This window comes from Schistocerca nitens, chromosome 5 (genome assembly GCF_023898315.1).
Source record: "Schistocerca nitens isolate TAMUIC-IGC-003100 chromosome 5, iqSchNite1.1, whole genome shotgun sequence".
NCBI lineage: Eukaryota > Metazoa > Arthropoda > Insecta > Orthoptera > Acrididae > Schistocerca > Schistocerca nitens.
Genome location: NC_064618.1, coordinates 826,973,753 through 826,995,606, shown reverse-complemented (window position 1 = coordinate 826,995,606; position 21,854 = coordinate 826,973,753).

Here is a 21,854-nt window from a genome sequence, read left to right as displayed (position 1 = left end):
CAGTACGGTAAATATCTACTCGGCTTTCTTACCGGCGATGTGCTGCAACGAGTTCACAGGTAGGTGCAGGTAAAGGGACGAAAGGAACCGCGCCCCCACAACAGAAATGATGAAATTTCATTTATTCGATAGCGATTGTGTTCCGCCCGTCAACATTGCTTCAGAATTTGTCGCTTTATCCAGGTCACCATAGAACTTACACGGAGAAAGAAATATATGTGATGCAGTTAAGAAATAAACAAGAGAAATTCAGGAACACACCTATGGAAGACAGATATTTACTGCACAAAAACAGTTCACGAGATGTAGCTCGAAACAGAAATGCTTGCGCAAGGAAATTGAACTAGTTGCGCTGTGTAAACCTGTTGTGTTTATCTGGGATCTAGCAGCGAGAACTGATTTTATCCGTGATTCCTATCTTTCAATTACAGCCCGCCTCCGCAGCCGAGGTCACTAACGCATGTGCAGTGGCGTTCAACTTGGGAGGTAAGCCGGTTCGAATCCTGGTGGCGGAAGAAATTTTCAGCGCCCGCATTTGTCCGGCAATGGAAGAGAAGTGGTCGCGCACAGTTCCTGACCACCAGTCGCTGAGCTAATCATCTAAATTAAATTGCAAATTACTCAAAAGTGTCTCACGAAGCGACGGCATGTGACACAGTTGAATGGGACGGATGGGGACGTTAAACTCGGCGGCGCCGTACATGCGTCTCTCTCTCTCTCTCTCTCTCTCTCTCTCTCTCTCTCTCTCTCATCGTCATCATCCACACAAACAATACACTGAAAATGTTTCACAAGCTGCGACATTGTCGCGAGAAAACAGTGACCCGTATATGTAAAAAGTTTCCTTTAATTTACGTCTATGGTGACAAACTTTTTGTTAACAGATTACCGGTTTCGGTCTTTAATGACCATCATCAGATCTGTTCCATAAAAACAAAGTCCTAATGTACTGCTGCCATAGTGGCAGATCTGATGATCGTCATTAGAGACCGAAACCGATAATCTGTTAACAAAAAAGTATGTGACCACAGACGTGAATTAAAGGAAACTTATTACACTGAAAATGTACTTGCACTCTGCAGAGACACACTTATGCCTCAGAGCCATAGGTGGCGGAGGAACTACAACGGCACTGTGTCCAAGAGAGAACAGATTTTCCCGTTCGATAGATGAAGATTACCTCAGTGATCTCACTTAGAGGCCCACGAGAGAGACAGGCCATGGCGGATACGTCACAGCACGTGGCACTGCAGTTCTTACAGGTGCCAGCAGCCGTCTATGGTGGGGAGCAGGTAATTATTTCTGAAGAGTTTAATAAGTCTTCGCTGCGAGTTTAAACGCACGCAAGTTCTCTATATCACACGACGAAATTAACACCTTCAGTGGGTACTTTTTCAGTTAAGTATTGATTTCTCGTGAGCCCTGCACGGAGCCGAGCGTTCGCGAAGTGTGGCGGATAAGGCGACTAGTGTGACGTCACAAGTTCGCTGCAGGGCCCGTGTATCCCATTGGCCCCGTCTCAAAGACAGGTATTAGGTTCAACTTTTCCTCGATTTATTTACGAGTGTGAACAAAATTTTTGGAGCACGTTACTAGAAGCACGGATCACAATTTAGTGAAGATCCAACAAGTTGTCGTGTGTCGATACTAGAGATTTTGTTGACAGACCATACTTCAGACATATGTGATCTCTTGTCTCTGCATGTAGCATTTGGTCTTTTCCCAACGTCGTCAGTTTGCTACAGCACTTATGTCCGAAGACATTCTGGCCTTTTCACAAATACTCACCGAGAGAGGTGGCGCAGTGGTTAGAACACTGGACTCGCATTCGGGAGAACAACGGCTCAAACCCGCGTCCGGCCATCCTGATCCAAGTTTTCAGAGATTTCCCTAAAATCGCGCCAGGCTGATGCCGGGATGGTTCCTTTGAAAGGACACGGCCGACTTCGTTCCCCTTCCTTCAGTAATCCAATGGGACCGATAACCTCGCTGTTTGGTCCCCTCGTCCATATCAGTCAACCAACCATAAATACTCAGTTGTATTATTCGTCTATTTTAGTCCATAGGCAGAACGAAATTCAGCTCATTAATGTTTCCATTTGTTCGTAATGTGCCATTTACAGTATGTCTAAATGGCTTTATTTCTACATTTCGCAGCAAAGTACAAATAGGTACGCGAAAATAGTATGTACAGCTATTGTGTGCGGTTAAATGAAACAATAAGTTCACTGTTACCAGTCACCGTTTTATTTATTTCCACGACGCGTTTCGAAGGTTTAAACCTCCATCTTCGGGTGGATTTACATTAGTTAGTATTACATTTGTGTGTGTGTGTTGTGTTACGATTTTTGGAGGAACTTGTGGCACTGCCTAGTGGAGAAACAAGACACTATTTCAGAATGTGGTTTAGGATAACTTTTGACGAAAAAATCGTAACACAACACACACACAAATGTAATACTTACTAATGTAAATCCACCCGATGATGGAGGTTTAAACCTTCGAAACGCGTCGTGGAAATAAATAAAACGGTGACTGGTAACAGTGAACTTACTGTTTCATTTAATGTCAGTAACAGTCACGGTAAAGCCTAACCTAAAATGTTCGCATTTATTGTGTGCGGATAAAGATGTATTTGTGCATTGGGGAAAAAATTAAATCACATAAGTAAACAGAGGGTGGTGAAGTGTCAGAAGCGAATAATCAGATACGTGCTAATCAGTACATGGTCTCTTAATATGCAGCTCACAGTTTAGCTGTGGGAGACGTACTTCACTCTGTACCTACAAACGTCTCGAAAATAATTTAAATTTTTGTTTTCAGAAATATCTCTCACTAAACTAACCACCGAAGAGAGAAAAAATAGCAAGACAGAAACGGCTAGCATACTCGATGCTGCACGCGAGCGGCCTGAAGGGTTGGCAGCAGTTGACCCATATCTGCCAGCCGCTTGTTTTTTGCCGTCCTTCCTTTGAGAGCAGTTACGAGCGCGTTTATTCAATTACTGCAATCGTTTTGCGGTGGAGCCTCCAGCGCTTTGGTCTTATTTCTTTCGTCGATAGCCTGTCGCGCTAAACTTTCTCCCTGATCATTGCTTCCCTTTTGAGCCAGCACAGCGTTACAGCTTTCAGTCCCTTCTTGTTGCTGGGAGGATACCTTCAACTATAATATAAACCACTGTCATTATTTTATCATTTTCTATACATCATACGTTGACTACGTGGCTTGGAATCGAAAAAGACAAGTAAGACTTGGTTTCGAGTTAAGAGCTGTCCAATGAAGACTGTGGAAAAGTTAGTAACGATATACTTATGTGTTGAAAGTAGAAAAAGGTTAAGAAGCAGAAAACAAACAGTTTTCACAACTTCGGCAGGCTTCTCACTCTCACTTTTTCTTGGTTTCGCTGGTAACTCCAGTCTTCACAGTAAATTAAAAGAACATTTCCATATATACAATAAAGAGCACCTTTTATCACTTTTCATTCTCTACTCTAAGGAGTTCCGACATTCGCCTGACAACCAACAGAAACCTCACGAAAATCTTGCTCGGGAAAAGGAATAATGGAATTGTTTTAATTTATTTGTAAGGTAATGTTGCCCATTGTTATAGGCAAAATTTAAAATTTAATTTAAGTTTAAGTATGTTTAAATTTTTTGTATGTATGTGTTATTTGAAGGCAGCAGCTTTTGTGGGGCGCACAGGTAACCTAGCCTCGACTATAGAGGATTTCAATTATTCTTTCCCGTATTACATTTGTTTCTTATTTTCTGGAAAAAGTGAGCCTTTCCGTCCACGGCTTAATATTATTGGCTTACGAATATAGAGATCCTACACGCAATTCCTTCTACCAACAGTAGTACATTTTCCTCAAACTAGATTAGAATGGGACTCATTCATTTCCCGGGTACAAAATGGTTCAAATGGCTCTAAGCACTATGGGACTTAACATCTGAGGTCATCAGTCCCCTAGACTCAGAACTACTTAAACCTAACTAACCTAAGAACATCACACACATCCATGCCCGAGGCAAGATTCGAACCTGCGACCGTAGCAGCAGCGCGGTTCCGGACTGAAGCGCCTAGAACCGCTCGGCCACAGAAGCCGGCTCCTAGGTACAAATGAGAAAAGTTTATCTGTAATATTCGTATTCCTGGACCTACAGGCGAAAGTGTGGATATACCCCTATAAATTTCGAAAAGAGTGAGGAATCACAATGGCTCTGGTACAGGGTGTCTATAGGTGGGGGCGCAACTTGTAGGAGCTACCGCGACAGCGGCGGCCATCTTGAAATCAGCCATCTTGAATTTGGGTTACGCGTTTCAAATGGGACGGGGGTGTTGTGGCACATAGTTTTGATCTGCCTCTTTCTCAGAAATACACATGTGAAATCTATTTTAAAGTATCTTTATTGTGTATGAGTTATGACCTGTTACCTCAAAACAAATTTCACATGTGTATTCCAGAGAAAGAGGTTGTTCAAATTTTTGTGCCACATAACCCCCCCTTTTTTTTCTCATTAGAAACACGTGACCCAAACCGAAGATAGTGGACTTCAAGACGGCCGCCGCTGTTGCCATAACTCTTAGAAGTTGCGCCCTCACCTACATACATCCCGTACCAGACGCCATTATGATTCCTTATACCGTTCTACTTTTACAGTGATATATCCAGACGCCTGCCTCAGCGGGTATTCTGACCCGTGGGCGTAAATTATTACCCTTTTAAGAAAGCACAGATAACAAAAAAAAAAAAATGGTTCAAATGGCTCTGAGCACTATGGGACTCAACTGCTGTGGTCATAAGTCCCCTAGAACTTAGAACTACTTAAACCTAACTAACCTAAGGACAGCACACAACACCCAGCCATCACGAGGCAGAGAAAATCCCTGACCCCGCCGGGAATCGAACCCGGAAACCCGGGCGTGGGAAGCGAGAACGCTACCACACGACCACGAGATGTGGGCACAGATAACATTTGCGAAGAAAACTGATAGTTAACTCTCGTTAACCCTTTTCGTGAGTGCTCTACTCTACTATCTGCGTTGTACACGTGCCAATCTTTTTGATATGCTGGTCACCTACGTTGGTTTCGTAATCGCAACACACAACCGATAGCAGTGTATTATGGTATGTATGATAACAAAACAATAGCTTCTTTAGTCGCGGGAACGGCCTTACCGCAGTGGATACACCGATTTCGTGCGGTTAAAGGCGCTGCAGTCTGGAACCGCAAGACCGCTACGGTCGCAGGTTCGAATCCTGCCTCGGGTATGGATGTTTGTGATGTCCTTAGGTTAGTTAGGTTTAACTAGTTCTAAGTTCTAGGGGACTAATGACCTCAGCAGTTGAGTCCCATAGTGCTCAGAGCCATTTGAACCATTTGATACACCGATTTCGGGCAACTCGCCGAAGTTAAGCGCTGTCGGGCATGGCCGGCACTTGGATGGGTGACCATCCGGGCCGCCATGCACTGTTGCCATTTTCCTGGGTGCACTCACCCTCTTGATGCCAACTGAGGAGCTACTCCACCGAATAGTCAAAGAAAACCATCTCAACGACCGGGGAAGTGGTGTGCTGAGCACACTCCCCTCCTACCCGCATCCGCAGCTGAGGATGAGACGGCGGTCGGATGGGCCACTTGAGGCCTGAGGACGGAGTGCTTTTTTTTCTTTAATAGCACAAATTTTTAGTACAGCTTTCCTGCATAAATGGTGTAATTTTTCCTTGCCTACATTTCAGGATAAACCCCTTCAACTATACAACGGCATTAAATTCATCGTATTATGATTCATTCACTGATTTATACTACAATTAAACGGTTAGTTTTATAGTTCAGACCACGAAACCAATGGAGGTAAGCAAAACGAGGAAGAAGGCAACGCCAGTTGAGAAATTTTACACAAAAGAGCTACATTCTTACATCGCAGACTAAAGACAGCTGGAAAAAAATTCAAGGTGTTTGGAGTATAAGTGCAGATGTTTTTATTGGTGACTGAGGACAGTGTACTGTACAACAATACATCAGTATTTATTTCATTTGCAGACTAATAATTATAGCTATTACGGTTAATAAGGTTTTATGTTGCTCAATACCTCCAAGTGGGCCGACGGCCTTGCTGCACTGGTAATACCCGTTCCTTTCAGGTCACGGAAATTAAGCGCCGTCGGGCTTGGCTAGCACCTGGATGGACGACCGTCCATGTCCGCCAAGCGCTTTTTGCAAGTAGGGCGTACTCAAGCCTTGTACGTCAACTAAGGAGCTACGCCACTGAGAAGTGGTGGTCTCGTAGATTGACAGCGATCAGGAGTACGATGTGCTGGCCAAGTAGCCCTCCATATCCGCTTCCAATGATGCCTAAAGACTAAAGAAGACACGGCCCTCGTTCGGTACCGCTGGGCCTTCAACGCTTAGTTAATTTTTAGTGCCTCCAAATACATGGGGCGAGAGAGGCCAATAATGCAAATTTTCTCCTGGTCAACAGGTCAGGTGTTCAAGTGCGGAGACGTGGATGCAAAACGGTTAATCTATACTGCCAGACATAGTCCACATAGTGGTGCAGTTAGGGCAGTGCAGAAAACATCAGGTGGTAAATTATATGACGTGTTTGCAGGAAGACTTAGACGCAGAGAAAGTACGACACACTGAAATGGTACTTTCTACGGTACCAATGACCACAATATCTGCACTTATATCCCTAACACTCTGTATAAGAATAAATGAGAGAACAATTGAAAATTAATGCACAGGTAAAAACGTCAGATGTAATGAGGAAATAGCCTGTAAAGGGGAAGGCGATTCAAAGTATAAAAGTTATTGCACAGGTAAGGTCACAATGAAATGAGGAGGAATACGAGGTGCAACAATAAAGTAGTGAGACTGATTTTCTTTACAACAGTTGGCAAACCTGCAGGCTTGCGTAGGCAAAATTTCTTTGACCTTAGTCTACAAGCTGCTTCTAGTCCAAGCGGGACATCGATGTAACTGCTCAGTCGTCAGTTGTGCTGTAATAAGTTAACACGTGTTTGTGTCTCTCGTCACGGAAATGGAACCGCATAATATTGCGCAATTGTATGCCAATTCTTTTTGCGTTAAATTGGGTGAAAACGCGATGACAAATTACGGTAAGCTTCACACGGCTTTTCGAGAGGAGGGTATGTCAAGAGCTCAAGTTTCCCGTTGGCATAAAATGTTTAGTAAATGCAGAACGAATGTTGAAGATGAAGACCGCAGCGGACGACCATCAACCTCACGGACGGATGTCAACTTGGCCAGGGTGCGTGAACTCGTACGATCTGATCGAAGGTTGAACGTGAAAATGATTGCAGAAGAACTGAACATCAATCGAGAAACGGTTCGTCTAATAATAACTGAAGATCTTGGTATGAGAAAGATTAGTGCAAAAATGGTCCCCAAAAATCTCACACCACAACAGCGAGAAAAACAGAAAAATGAGGCAGCCAGTCTGTTAGAGCAAACGGAAATCAACCCAGAACTGCTGAGCCGTGTTATCACTGGTGATAAAAATTGTTTTTTTTCAGTACGATCCAGAGACAAAACGTCAAAGTTCGCAATGGTGCTCAAAGGGAACACCCAGACCAAAAAACGTTCGCATGTCAAAGTCAAAAGTGAAATGCATGCTTGTGTGCTTCTTTGATTCCAAGGGAATTGTTCATAAAGAGTGGGTGCCTCCTGGACAAACAGTTAACCAATATTACTACAAAGAATTTTTAGAAAGACTTCGTAAAAGAGTTCTTTGTGTCCGTGCCAACATTGCTGATAATTGGATTGTTCATCAGGATAATGCGCCATCCCATACTGCTCTTTCAGTACAGCAATTTTTAACCTCAAAGCAAATTTCAGTACTACCACAGCCACCGTATTCACCAGATATCGCTCCATGCGACTTTTTTCTATTTCCAAGAGTCGAAACGGTGGTCAAGGGACACCATTTTCAAACAACACAAGATGTCCAAAAAGCTGTGACGAGGGTCTTGGAGAATATTACAGAAGATGAGTTCCAGAAATGTTACCATCAATGGCAGAAGAGCTGGAAAAAGTGTGTGCAGTCAGAAGGGAACTAGTTTGAAGGAGACAACAATAAACTTGATTAAAACGGCAAGCAACTTTTTTTTTCACATCAGTCTCATTACTTTATTGTCGCACCTCGTACTTCCATCGGAGAAGTGGACTTGATGGTAAAACTAATATGTGGATTGGCAAACACATTCTATCACGAACGAGAGAACGCTCAAAGAAAAACAGGGTGAAAGTGCATGAAGAAGGCAGAATTTAAGATATCAGAAAGAGACGAAACGAGTTACTTATTACGGAAGATAGGCAGATAACATCACAATATAAGACTTCCGTGTTCATTAGGTATGTTTTGTGAAGCAAGCCTATTCTTTCAGCTATTCCTTCGTGAAATGCGGAAATTTGTTTCACGATATCACTGGCTGATACCGTAACAGGAAAGAATGGGGACACCTGCGTATGAAACGAGCGCAACAAAGGGAAAGTTGGTGTATTGCCGAAAGGCGACCGATCACCACGCACGGCAAACATGTACTTGTCCGGCGCTTTTTGTCCGACCGCAGGACACCGCTGCGGTCGCGCATAACCCCGTTCGCCGCCACGGTTATCACCTGTGGAAACGCCCCGACGGATCGTGCAACTTACAAAGCAGGGGCCAAAACCGAAAGAAAAATACTGGGTCATCGGGGAAGCCGCCGTCCCAGAGGTACCGACAGACGCGGCGGCGGCCACGTGTAATTACAGACAAGTGCGGCCTTGTCTGGGTTTTTTAAGTGGCAAATCACATCCGGTGCCTCTGCCAATCCCAGCTGCAGCGCGGCGCCAGGACTCCTGGATCTGAGCGAGAGTGGCAACCAAAACTGTGGTTCTGCTTACTGACACAACACCTGAAGCCGCTTTTCGAGCAAGTTCAGGAAGAATAAAAAAAAATGGTTCAAATGGCTCTGAGCACTATGGGACTCAACTGCTGTGGTCATAAGTCCCCTAGAACTTAGAACTACTTAAACCTAACTAACCTAAGGACAGCACACAACACCCAGCCATCACGAGGCAGAGAAAATCCCTGACCCCGCCGGGAATCGAACCCGGGAACCCGGGCGTGGGAAGCGAGAACGCTACCGCACGACCACGAGATGCGGGCTCAGGAAGAATCTATTAACCATGGGATTCCTTGCCGGCTGGGGTGGCCGAGCGGTTCTAGGTGCTTCAGTCTGGAACCTCGCGACCACTACGGTCGCAGGTTCGAATCCTGCCTCGGGCATGGATGTGTGTGATGTCCTTAGGTTAGTTCGGTTTAAGTAGTTTGCGTTCTAGGGGACTGATGATCTCAGATGTTAAGTCCCATAGTGCTCAGGGCCATTTTTTTGGGATTCCTTACAATCGTCATGTACCGCAAATATGAGCTTGCAGAGGTTCACCGCTGTCTCATTAGACATTGGCGATTCATTAGTGAAACCGCTCAAACGCGTAGACTAAGTGGGAAGTAACCTCAAACACGAACTTGGTGTCGACCGATTGCATAAAAGCAATCGCAGTATAGACAAAAGTCACACAGAGGAATTCTATGAAGATGGTATACAGTCGCGAAGGAGGAAGCTTGCAAAACCCACGTTCAGTCGGTTCATGAATATTGCTTAAGTCTGGGGCCCTTTCCTGCTAGGCGTAGTAAAGGAGATACAGAATATTCAAAGAAGAACAGCGCGTTTCCCCGTTCATTCTTTTTGTCAACTCGATAGCGCCACGGAGATTCTGTTCCAGATGACACAAGGGAGGCACTCTTCATCATAAAACTTAAAACTCCGAGACCGTACGTTCCAGGAAAGGGAAATACTGAACCTACCGATACTATCCGTCTGATCTACTCATGGTGTCACTGAAATGGCGTAAAATACGTGACACGATAAGTACTACAGTTATCCCCATGCCATCACACTCAATGACTTCACCATCTCACCATCGGACTTTGCACCCACCCTAAACGTCGAAATATCTTACATGTCAATGTTTCATCACAACCTACATTCTAAAAACTAATGCAGGAGCGAAATAAATATTTTCGGTCTCATATCTTCTCTCTATCTGAATACTTATGACGTCCAATAAAAGGGCGTATTCCAAGCAATAGACAGTAGTGAGAGGCCGTCAGCAACTTGCCGCACTGACGTCGCTCATGCTGGTCCAACATACAGTCCCTATCTTGTGCCATGAGGTCTTTTCGGCGAGCTCAAAGAATATCTATTGGGAAAGAGACTTTCCAACGACGAGGGCGTTAGCACAGTGGTTCTCGAATGGTTCCCTGGCCAACAGCGGATTTCTGTCGTCGAGGAATCGAACGATTCGTAGAAAGTCCCAAACGTTGCTTGCAGAGACTTCGTGGCTATGTTGAAAAATAGTTCCATGTATGGATGTTACTTTGAAATGAAGTTTAGCATTCACTCTAGAATTTTCCAAATCTACTAAAAACAGTGGTAAAAATTGAGTTAATTAACTATAAAATTTGTGTTTTCTCTAAACATGAAGTTTAAAATATAACAGTTCTCTCGTTTTTTCATAAATTAAATAAATTCTAGAGTTTCATACACCATGTGTATTTCTCTGTGGCAGCCCTTCGTGGAGATGTAGAGCTAGCAGGAGAAGATCTGTATTTATGTTCCGCTGCCAGAGATGAGGAGATAAACACGCGGACACCAGAGTACGTGGTATGTATGCTGTGCAAAATTCATCGAAGAATCTCTCTAACTTATGAAGAAAAGTGTACCTACAGCAACAAATGCAGCCATTAGTAAGTGAAAAAGTGATGAAATTTCGCACATTAAAAAAAAATTATTTTGCTACGTCTTCGAACTTCCACTGCAATGGGTGTGAATCCTGAATCCTTCCTGGGGATGTTGACAAAGTTTTATGAATTTATTTGTAAAAGTATAGACAGTGGAAATTAAAATGTCCTGCGATGCCTCTCCTGGTCCAAGTCGGCCCGTTTGACGTCATACCCCCCTTAAGGAACCAGATGATGCTTAAGGAAACATAGTTGGGGTCGATGTTGTTCGAGAATTGCAGTCGCCTCGTACTTGTAACAGCTTTGCAGGAGCCACTTATTAGCATGCCGGAGCACCGACTGGGAGATAGCCCGGCGCCGGAAGACGGTCGCCCGGTTCACGGAGGACGCAGCGACATGTGCGGGCCACAACGGTGGGAGATCCGGCCCGTCTGGCGGAACCCCCAGGGCTCGAGTGCATTCCCCGAAGCCGGTTCCGCCATTATTTATGGCACAATTACAGCGGTAACGGCGAGCGGCCATTGCGCAACAGCCGCCGCGGCTGCACCCTCTGATCTGCGCGTGGCGCCAGGCCACTGGCACAGAAAAACTAGCAAAAGAAAAAGCAGACCCGGCTGGTTTTGCTCAAAAATAGGCGCGCGCCCGCCCTGGCTGAGTCAGCGCGGCAGAAGCGGGGCGACTCGTCCCAATTAGAGGACTGCGCCGGAGCGGCAGCCTCCGGCGATGCGGCCAGGACGTCAACCCCGGTGCGGGGTTTATCGCCGCCTATAAAACGGCCTACACCGCTCCATAAACACGTGCACAGCAGTAGCTGCGCAGAAATGAACGTTTTACGTGCACACAAACGAGTCCGGCACCTGTGGACCGATACAGTAATGCTCTGAAGATGAAAGCCATTCTGTCCGCCCAAGCCTGTTTCATTTGTCGGAACGAACTAAACCCTGCAGCGCTATCGGCTGTCATACTTACACAGGATGTATCGCGAACTCGACGACAGAAGATTCGGCATAGCCGGATGAGATTTCTCTGTGGCAGCCCTTTGTGGAGATGTAGAGCTAGCAGGAGAAGATTTGTATTTATGTTCCGCTGCCAGAGACGAGGAGATAAACACGCGGACACCAGAGTACGTGGTGTGTGTTGTAAGCGTACTGTCATATCGCTGGCTTAGTTGTGGAGTATCTTTGCGGGCAGCCGCGTCTGTAGAGAGTCGAGCACGGGACACGGAACTGTTATGTTGTGTTGTGTGTGGCTCTGCATGTGAGAGGCATTGTTAGTATGGAAGTTGAAGTGTTGCTACGAGTGCTAGTAAAGTGATAAAATAAGCAAATGATTCAGAGGAAACTGAGTCAAGAAGTAATTTAAAAATCAGCAGTGACGCCGATGACGTAGTTGTGTATCCTCTCGTTGCGTGTCGCACAGCATCAATCATCCGCGCCGTGTTCGGTCTCCCACAATGAACTGATGTGAATCAGTAGAAATTAGTTACCATAAAAGAGTGCAGTCAAGTGCCAGTGTCTTGTAGCGAGCGTGAGGACGTGCGTTCGATCATCGCGTTTCCGCATTATGAACAATCAGCCGCGCCGCGCCGGTTACGCGTATGCTCGTACAAGTGAGAACTGAAAAATTAACTTTACAGACAGAGTTATATCATTACTAGTGAGAAGGAGGGCTGCTACCAAAAGAAATTTGTGTCTGCCTGGCGAGCGTAAGAACTTTCTTTCGATTATTCGGCTTTCGCATCATCAACAATCATCCACGCCGTCTTCGGTACGCGTACGCTCGTCCAAGTGACATTGTGGACAGAAATCATCAAGACTGTTAATCGGAATAAACATTTACGACTCAGAGTGTAAACAGTGCAACCTGTGATTCCTTATCGTCTCAGAATATAGTTGTTCATACCAGACGTCGGACAGTGTTGTGTTTTAACGTTGAGTGGTTCCTCTAAACCCGCTTCCATCTTTCGATAGATAATTTCAGGCAAGCCAGCAGCAGTGTGGAGTAGAACAGTACGACCGCCGTCGGATTATCAAGTACGTTGTGTGGACAGGGCGCATGGTCAAGAAGTGGAGAAACCACTTTAAGGTACCCAACCGATTTGTACTCCCAGCCTGTTTCTCTCTCTCTCTCTCTCTCTCTCTCTCTCTCTCTCTCTCTGTGTGTGTGTGTGTGTGTGTGTGTGTGTGTGTGTGTGTGCGTGCGTGCGTGCGTGCATTGTGTTCCACATATTCTCCTATACCACTGGACCGATTTCAACCAAACTTGATACACATACCACTTAGAGTCAAGCCACAGTCGCTGTGGGGGTAAGAACTACCTACCTATCACAGTTTAAGGGATATGACGTCATAAACAATGAGATGCATGATAAAATGCAATATAATGCATAAAATTTTAATATATTTACTCTTTGCTACAGTCGAGTCAACTTAAATAAATCGCTTTTGCCAGCTTTCAATTGAGAAGCGCGAACGGCTGCAGGCGAAAACGATAGCCGTCTGTAGATCTCTGAAGACCCGTTGTCGTAGACACGTTTACTAAATCGCGTTGTAGACACGTGGGAGAAACATTGTGAGATTATGTTTTCTAATTTGGAAACTGTACTTATACAACAGCATATTACGCATATTTCTTTGTACGGCTGTTTCATAATTCCAAACGTGTTTTCATGAGTACGACGAAATGAAACTTTTCGATATTTCACTAAAAACGCAGTTCATTTTTGTGCCCGTCTCTAACAGAAAGTTTGTGAAATTAATACCTGGGCAAAGCTGGGTTTATCAGCTAGTAGCTTATAAAACAAGTGAACTCATAATTGATTAATGCGTCGCATTGATTATATACTGGGTGTTTCAAAAATGACCGGTATATTTGAAACGGCAATAAAAACTAATCGAGCAGCGATAGAAATACACAGTTTGTTGCAATATGCTTGGTACAACAGTACATTTTCAGGCATACAAACTTTCGAAATTACAATAGTTACAATTTTCAACAACAGATGGCGCTGCGGTCTGGGAAACTCTATAGTACGATATTTTCCACATATCCACCATGCGTAGCAATAATATGGCGTAGTCTCTGAATGAAATTACCCGAAACCTTTGACAACGTGTCTGGCGGAATGGCTTCACATGCAGATGAGATGTACTGCTTCAGCTGTTCAATTGTTTCTGGATTCTGGCGGTACACCTGGTCTTTCAAGTGTCCCCACAGAAAGAAGTCACAGGGGTTCATGTCTGGCGAATAGGGAGGCCAATCCACGCCGCCTCCTGTATGTTTCGGATAGCCCAAAGCAATCACACGATCATCGAAATATTCATTCAGGAAATTAAAGACGTCGGCCGTGCGATGTGGCCGGGCACCATCTTGCATATACCACGAGGTGTTCGCAGTGTCGTCTAAGGCAGTTTGTACCGCCACAAATTCACGAAGAATGTCCAGATAGCGTGATGCAGTAATCGTTTCGGATCTGAAAATTGGGCCAATGATTCCTTTGGAAGACATGGCGGCCCAGACCAGTACTTTTTGAGGATGCAGGGACGATGGGACTGCAACATGGGGCTTTTCGGTTCCCCATATGCGCCAGTTCTGTTTATTGACGAAGCCGTCCAGGTAAAAATAAGCTTCGTCAGTAAACCAAATGCTGCCCACATGCATATCGCCGTCATCATCCTGTGCACTATATCGTTAGCGAATGTCTCTCGTGCAGCAATGGTAGCGGCGTGAGGGGTTGCCGCGTTTGAATTTTGTATGGATAGAGGTGTAAACTCTGGCGCATGAGACGATACGTGGACGTTGGCGTCAATTGGACCGCAGCTGCAACACGGCGAACGGAAACCCGAGGCCGCTGTTGGATCACCTGCTGCACTAGCTGCGCGTTGCCCTCTGTGGTTGCCGTACGCGGTCGCACTACCTTTCCAGCACGTTCATCCGTCACGTTCCCAGTCCGTTGAAATTTTTCAAACAGATCCTTTATTGTATCGCTTTTCGGTCCTTTCGTTACATTAAACCTCCGCTGAAAACTTCGTCTTGTTGCAACGACACTGTGTTCTAGGCGGTGGAATTCCAACACCAGAAAAATCCTCTGTTCTAAGGAATAAACCATGTTGTCTACAGCACACTTGCACGTTGTGAACAGCACACGCTTACAGCAGAAAGACGACGTACAGAATGGCGCACCCACAGACTGCGTTGTCTTCTATATCTTTCACATCACTTGCAGCGCCATCTGTTGTTGAAAATTGTAACTACTGTAATTTCGAAAGTTTGTCCGCCTGAAAATGTACTGTTGTCCCAAGAATATTGCAACAAACGGTGTATTTCTATCGCTGCTCGTTTAGTTTTTATTGCCGTTTCAAATATACCGGTCATTTTTGAAACACCCTGTATATAGGCGCTGGCTCCTATAAGATTGACCTGCTGTATCGTCGTTGGATGACATTTCCGGACATGGTTCCCATTGAAAATAATATGTACTAACGCCCCTCTACAGGGCCTACAAGTGTGTAATGGGAATTTCCGAACACCGTATATGTCGTGATGCAGTAAAACAAATGATAAGAAGTGAAAAGTAGCAAGGTACATATACACAAATACACTAAGACTTGCATTCATTTCAAAATGCAAATTAATTCAGTCATTTGTAAAAATAAAATTATATCTTGTTTTACAGCTGATGTTTCCTTCAGTTAAAATTTCCGGGCTGAGGAGTCATAGTCTAAGTATAAAACTCTTCACTGATTTTTCCGATCCGACTTTGTGAAAAATATTCAACAAAACCCGATGTGCTTATAAAGTGATTTCTTTCACATAATTATCACAAATACATGCCTTAGAAAAGCTTGTATAGTCCACCATCATTTGCAGAAGCTAGCTAAACACTTCCCTATGCATCGCGTTGCTTAGCAACGAACTTTTGAAGTCAGATACAGGCGTTCAAAGCGATTGTAATCCCCTAACAACAATTTGATATTTAAGGCACCTCCACAAGATTGAGTGAATACGAAATAAGTTTTTTTTCTGCTTGCAGTGAACAAGATGTCATCAACACCGGACCCATCGGAGCCATTTGTCCTGGGATGTTCCGGGAGAACACGACACTGGACGTCCGAACCCACCTTCTCAGTTACAGACACAAGAATAGTCTTCTATTATCAGTTCTTTGATTACTGATCTTTTGTAGACTCTTGACGTCTAGCATCGTTGCAAAGGCCTCGTCTTGGTTTGGTCTTATCAAATTTTCTAGTGACGTTTCTCTGTCTGCTGGTCTGGAACGACCAACCAAGTCTTCTGACTGCTACTTCACTTTCTTGCTTGAGGTCTCCTCCATTTTGATATTCATCTAGTTTAAATTTGGAAATTTTATAGGAACGTAACAATATTTTGCATAACTTTTGTAGTTCTCGGATTAATATCCGCAATATGAGCTAAAAACCGTTTTTCGTCAAGAATGACACCCAAATATTTATGTATGTTCAAAAATGGTTGAAATGGCTCTAAGCACAATGGAACTTAACATCTGAGGTCATCAGTCCCATGGACTTAGAACTACTTAAACCTAACTAACCTAAGGACATCACACAAAGCGATGCCCGAGGCAGGATTCGAACCTGCGACCGTAGCAGCAGCGCGGTTCCGGACTGAAGCGTCTAGAACCGCTCGGCCACAGCGGCCGCCTTGTATGTGTTACTTCTGCGAATCAAGACACCGTGCAGCCTTATAATAGGATTTCTCGCCAGCATGACTTTAAGCAGAATATGTGTTGTTTTATTAGCCGCTACTGTTAGTTTTTGCTGTGAACACCATGTTTCCTTTAATTTTTTTCTTGTCAGCGATGTAGCGGCCAGTAAAGTCTCTTATTTCTGTTACACTACCTCTGCGCACGCAGTGACGAGTTCCTAGATTTAGCACCACGTTACCCTCATTCGGTCTCACTCGAACGCCGCTACAAACGCAAACAGGCCGCGGAGAGCCTCTAAGTGCAAGTCATAAATGCTGCTCCCCTCCGCCATACTCCTTCCATTTTTGCAGCCTGCGCAGAGGTTAACGGCTACCCGTGGGGCAGGAGGCGTGCGAGAGTCGCCGACGCACTGGCGGCTTCCAGGTAGGCGTCCTCAAAGCATACGCGATGGCGGCGGCTATTAGGTCTGCGCGAGCCATGCGAAATCAGGCACTCGGGAACGGATGCGGCGGCTGTCCCGTTATCAGCGACGAGACGCGCCGCGGCCGCCGCTATGGGCTTAGCTGGAGAACGCACTATAGCGCGGAGATGATGGCAGATCGCATTTCTATAGGTCGCGGCAACTGTCGATATTAATATGAGGAATGATCGCCACTTTACGCCAGACGTAAAATTTTAATAAACCTGCAGGGCAGTGATGAAGCGTTGCAGTGGGGAACGGACAGTGTTTTCTAGATTTTTTGATGGTTCCATATGTTGGGAGCATTCTAGGATGTCTGTTCCGCCCACTAACGAGAACGTCTACAACCGCTCCGTACGATACATTCTCAAGGGCTGTGAGAATATTTGGTATCCTTACGAAATCCATTAAAATGAAAATCAAGGGGACTCAGACATTCGTTTTTCGTGGTTAAGGTGCGGTTCCCATATTGTGGTTAAGGAAACGCTAAATATTGAAGAATATGAACACGTTTGGCAGCGTCGTGTGCTGAGTACAGTAGAGAAAGTGTCTGGGGACGATGATTCTTTGTGTGAGCACGAGAATGCACCACGACATAAATTAGAATCTGTGAGGCAATGTTTTGTGGACAGAGCAATTCCTGAAAAGGACGAGCCTGTGGAGAGTCCCTAGCTGCACCCAAAGGAACACTTTAGGGATGAATCAGAAGGTCGACTTTGCTCCAGACGTTACCGTCCAACATGACTACCTTCCCTGCATTCAGCTCCTGAGGAAGAATCGGGTGCTGTTCCTCCACAGGCAGTAAGAGACCTTATTACAAGTGTCCCCAGCATAGTTCTAGCCGTTATGAAGCGGAGGGTTCACATACCCCGCCTTAATGTCCAGTTTGTCCGCCCCCGGTAGCTGCGTGGTCAGCGCGCCGAATGTCAATCCTAAGGGCCCGGGTACGGTTCCCGGCTCGGTCGAAGATTTTCTCCGCTCGGGGACTGGGTGTTGTGTTGTCATAATCACCATCATTTCGTACCCATCGACGCGAAAGTCGCCGAAGTGGAGTAATATCGGAAGACTTGCACCCCGCGAACGGTCTCCCTGACGGGAGACTCTCGTGACACGACGACCATGTCCAGTTACTTTTGATCAGATAGTGTCTGTGTATCGGTAGGGAAGAAGCCGTACTGCGTGGCACAAAGGGAGGTACCCTATGCCATGTACTTCCAGGGATTTACAGAGTATGAGTGCAAATTAGAGCTACAGACATTACATGTCAGATTGTTTATGTATGCTGCGAACAGCAACTTATCTCAATTCCTTGAAATACGGCAGGCGCTGTTCGCGACAGTCACGGTGTATCACTATTCAGAACACCGAACTGATTCCTTCTACACTCACGCTCATAAATTAAGGATAATTGGGGAATGTGGTGCCACACAACGTGGCACTAGACAAAACTGGCGCTAATAGCATAGGCACATAGGGAACACACACGACACAGATCTGTAAGTCCACGGTATTGATGATAAGTTTAAAAAACCGTCCCGAAACACATGTGCTACAAAACGCCACTGTTTCCTGCGCAAGTAACCCGACATCACTATGGGATATGATCACCATGCACACGTACACAGGCCACACAACGGCTTGGCATACTCTGGAACAGGTGTTCGAGCAGCTGCTGGGGTATAGCCTCCCATTCTTGCATCAGTGCCTGTCGGAGCTCCTGAAGTGTCCTAGGCGTTTGAAGACGTGCAGCTATGCGTCGACCGAGAGCATCCCAGACGTGTTCGATGGGGTTTAGGTCTGGAGAATAGGCAGGCCACTCCATTCGCCTGATATCTTCTGTTTCAAGATACTCCTCCACGATGGCAGCTCGGTGGGGCCGTGCGCTATCATCCATCAGGAGGAAGGTGGGACCCACTGCACCCCTGAAAATGCGGACATACTGGTGCAAAATGACGTCCAGATACACCTGACCTGTTACAGTTCCCCTGTCAAAGACATGCAGGGGTGTACGCGCACCAATCATTAACCCACCGCACACCATCAAACCACGACCTCCATACAGTTCCCTTTCCTGGACATTAAAGGGTTTGGTATCTGGTTCCTGGTTCACGCCAGATGAAAACCCGGCGAGAATCACTGTTCAGACTATAACTGGACTCGTCCGTGAACATAACCTGGGACCACTGTTCCAATGACCATGTACTGTGTTCTTGACACCAGGCTTCACGGGCTCTCCTGTGACCAGGGGTCAGTGGAATGCACTTTGCAGGTCTCTGGGCGAATAAACCTTGTCTGTTCAGTCGTCTGTAGGCTGTGTGTCTGGAGTCAACTGTTCCAGTGGCTGCAGTAAGGTCCCGAGCACGGTTACCTGCAGTAATCGGTCACCGTCTGCGGGCACTGATGGTGAGATATCGGTCTTCTTGTGGTGTTTTACACTGTGGACGCCCCGTACTGTAGCGCCTGGACACGTTTCCTGTCTGCTGGAAACGTTGCCATGATATTGAGATCACACTTTGTGGCACACGGAGGGCCCGTGCTACGACCAGCTATGTTTGACCAGCCTCCAGTCGCCCTAGTATTCTACCCCTCACAACGTCATCAGTATATGTTCTCTGAGCCATTTTCAACACACAGTCACCATTAGCACGTCTGAAAACGTCTGCACACTTACTCGCTGCACCGTACTCTGACATCGAACACACCTCTGCGCATGTGGACTGCTGCCAGCGGCACCCTGCGACGACCGCAGGTCAAATGCACCGCATGGTCATACCCCGTGGTGATTTAGATTCGCAAACCGACCACCAGAGCGTTGTTTCACCATGTATCAGCATTATCCTTAATTTATGAGCACGAGCGTGGTTAGGAAGCCTTCGCTCCAGTGACGCAGAAGCAGGTAGACGGCTCTTGACACATGACGAGACGTGCCTAGGACAGAAGATGGTGGGGACGGGCGGCAGCTTCGTGATGACCCGCGGCCGCTCCCGGATGCTGCGGCGACACTGCCCGGGGACGGCGAGTAGAGGAGGCCGTCCCGTGCATCGCTCAGCCCCGCGCGCCAATTACGGCCTGTAATAAGCAGCGGTACGCACTGTGGAGGCCGCCCCGGGCACAGCGCGTGATGATCACTGCTGAGGACGGCCATCTGTTTGCTGCTCCGTCTCTTTGGGGACCAGTCATGAGTGTGGTGGCGCCCAGTCGGCTTCACCCTCTATGCGGTTCGCTGAATCTACACTGTTGCACATTAAAAAATTGCAACACCAAAAAGTAACAAATCAAAATTTACTTATTGTGCTTTTGCAGTATAGTACACTACTGACCATTAAAATTGCTACACCAAGAAGAAATGCAAATGATAAACGGGTATTCATTGGACAAATATATTATACTAGACCTGACATATGATTACATTTTCACGCAATTTGGGTGCATAGATCCTGAGAAATCAGTACCTAGAAGAACCACCTCTGGCCGTAATAACGGCCTTCATACACCTGGGCATTGGGTCAAACAGAGCTTGGATGGCGTGTACAGGTACAGCTGCCCATGCAGCTTCGAGACTATACCACAGCTCATCAAGAGTAGTGACTGGCGTATTGTGACGAGCCAGTTGCTCGGCCACCATTGACCAGACGTTTTCAATTGGTGAGAGGTCTGGGGAATGTGCTGGCCAGGGCAGTCGTACAGGACGTCCAACATGCGGCCGTGCATTATCCTGCTGAAATGTAGGGTTTCGCAGGGATCGAATGACGGGTAGAGCCACGAGTCGTAACACATCTGAAATATAACGCCCACTGTTCAAAGTGCCGTCAATGCGAACAAGAGGTGACCGAGACGTGTAACCAATGGCATGCCATACCACCACGCCGGGTGATACGCCAGTATGGCGATGACGAATACACACTTCCATGTGCGTTCACCGCGATGTCGCCAAACACGGATGAGACCATCATGATGCTGTAAATAGAACCTGGAGTCATCCGAAAAAATGACGTTTCGCCATTCGAGCACCCAGGTTCGTCGTTGAGTACACCATCGCAGGCGCTCCTGTCTGTCATGCAGCGTCAAGGGTAAGCGCAGCCACGGTCTCCGAGCTGATAGTCCGTGCTGCTGCAAACGTCGTCGAACTGTTCGTGCAGATGGTTGTTGTCTTGAAAACGTCCCCATCTGTTGACTCAGGGATCGAGACGTGGCTACACGATCCGTTACAGCCATGCGGATAAGATGCCTGTCATCTCGACTGCTAGTGATACGAGGCCATTGGGATCCAGCAGGGCGTTCCGTATTACCCTCCTGAACCCACCGATTTCATATTCTGCTAACAGTCATTGGATCTCGACCAACGCGAGCAGCAATGTCGCGATACGATAAACCGCAATAAAAGTTGGAAACGTGATGGTACGCATTTCTCCTCCTTACACGAGGCATCACAACAACGTTTTACCAGGCAACGCCGGTCAGCTTCTGTTTGTGTATGAGAAATCGTTTGGAAACTTTCCTCATGTCAGCACGTTATAGGTGCCGCCACCGGTGCCAACCTTGTCTGAATTCTCTGAAAAGCTAATCATTTGCATACCACAGCATCTTCTTCCTGTCGGTTAAATTTCGCATCTGTAACACGTCATCTTCGTGGTGTACCAATTGTAATGGCCAGTAGTGTATAATGGTTGATGAAAAAGTTGTCATTCGATGACCGTGCGGCCCAGAATCGACATGTCAGTGAGACAAAATCGCCGTGAGCACTGAGCCAATAATCTCACAGAGGCACCAGGTGGAAGATACCCGTTTGGCAAACACCGTGTCCTGCTGCTTGAAGAAATCCGGAACTTCCTGCTGCTCGTCATCGTCCGAAAGGAATTGTCGATCCTTCAAAGGTTCTTTAAGGACAGAAGGCATGATAAT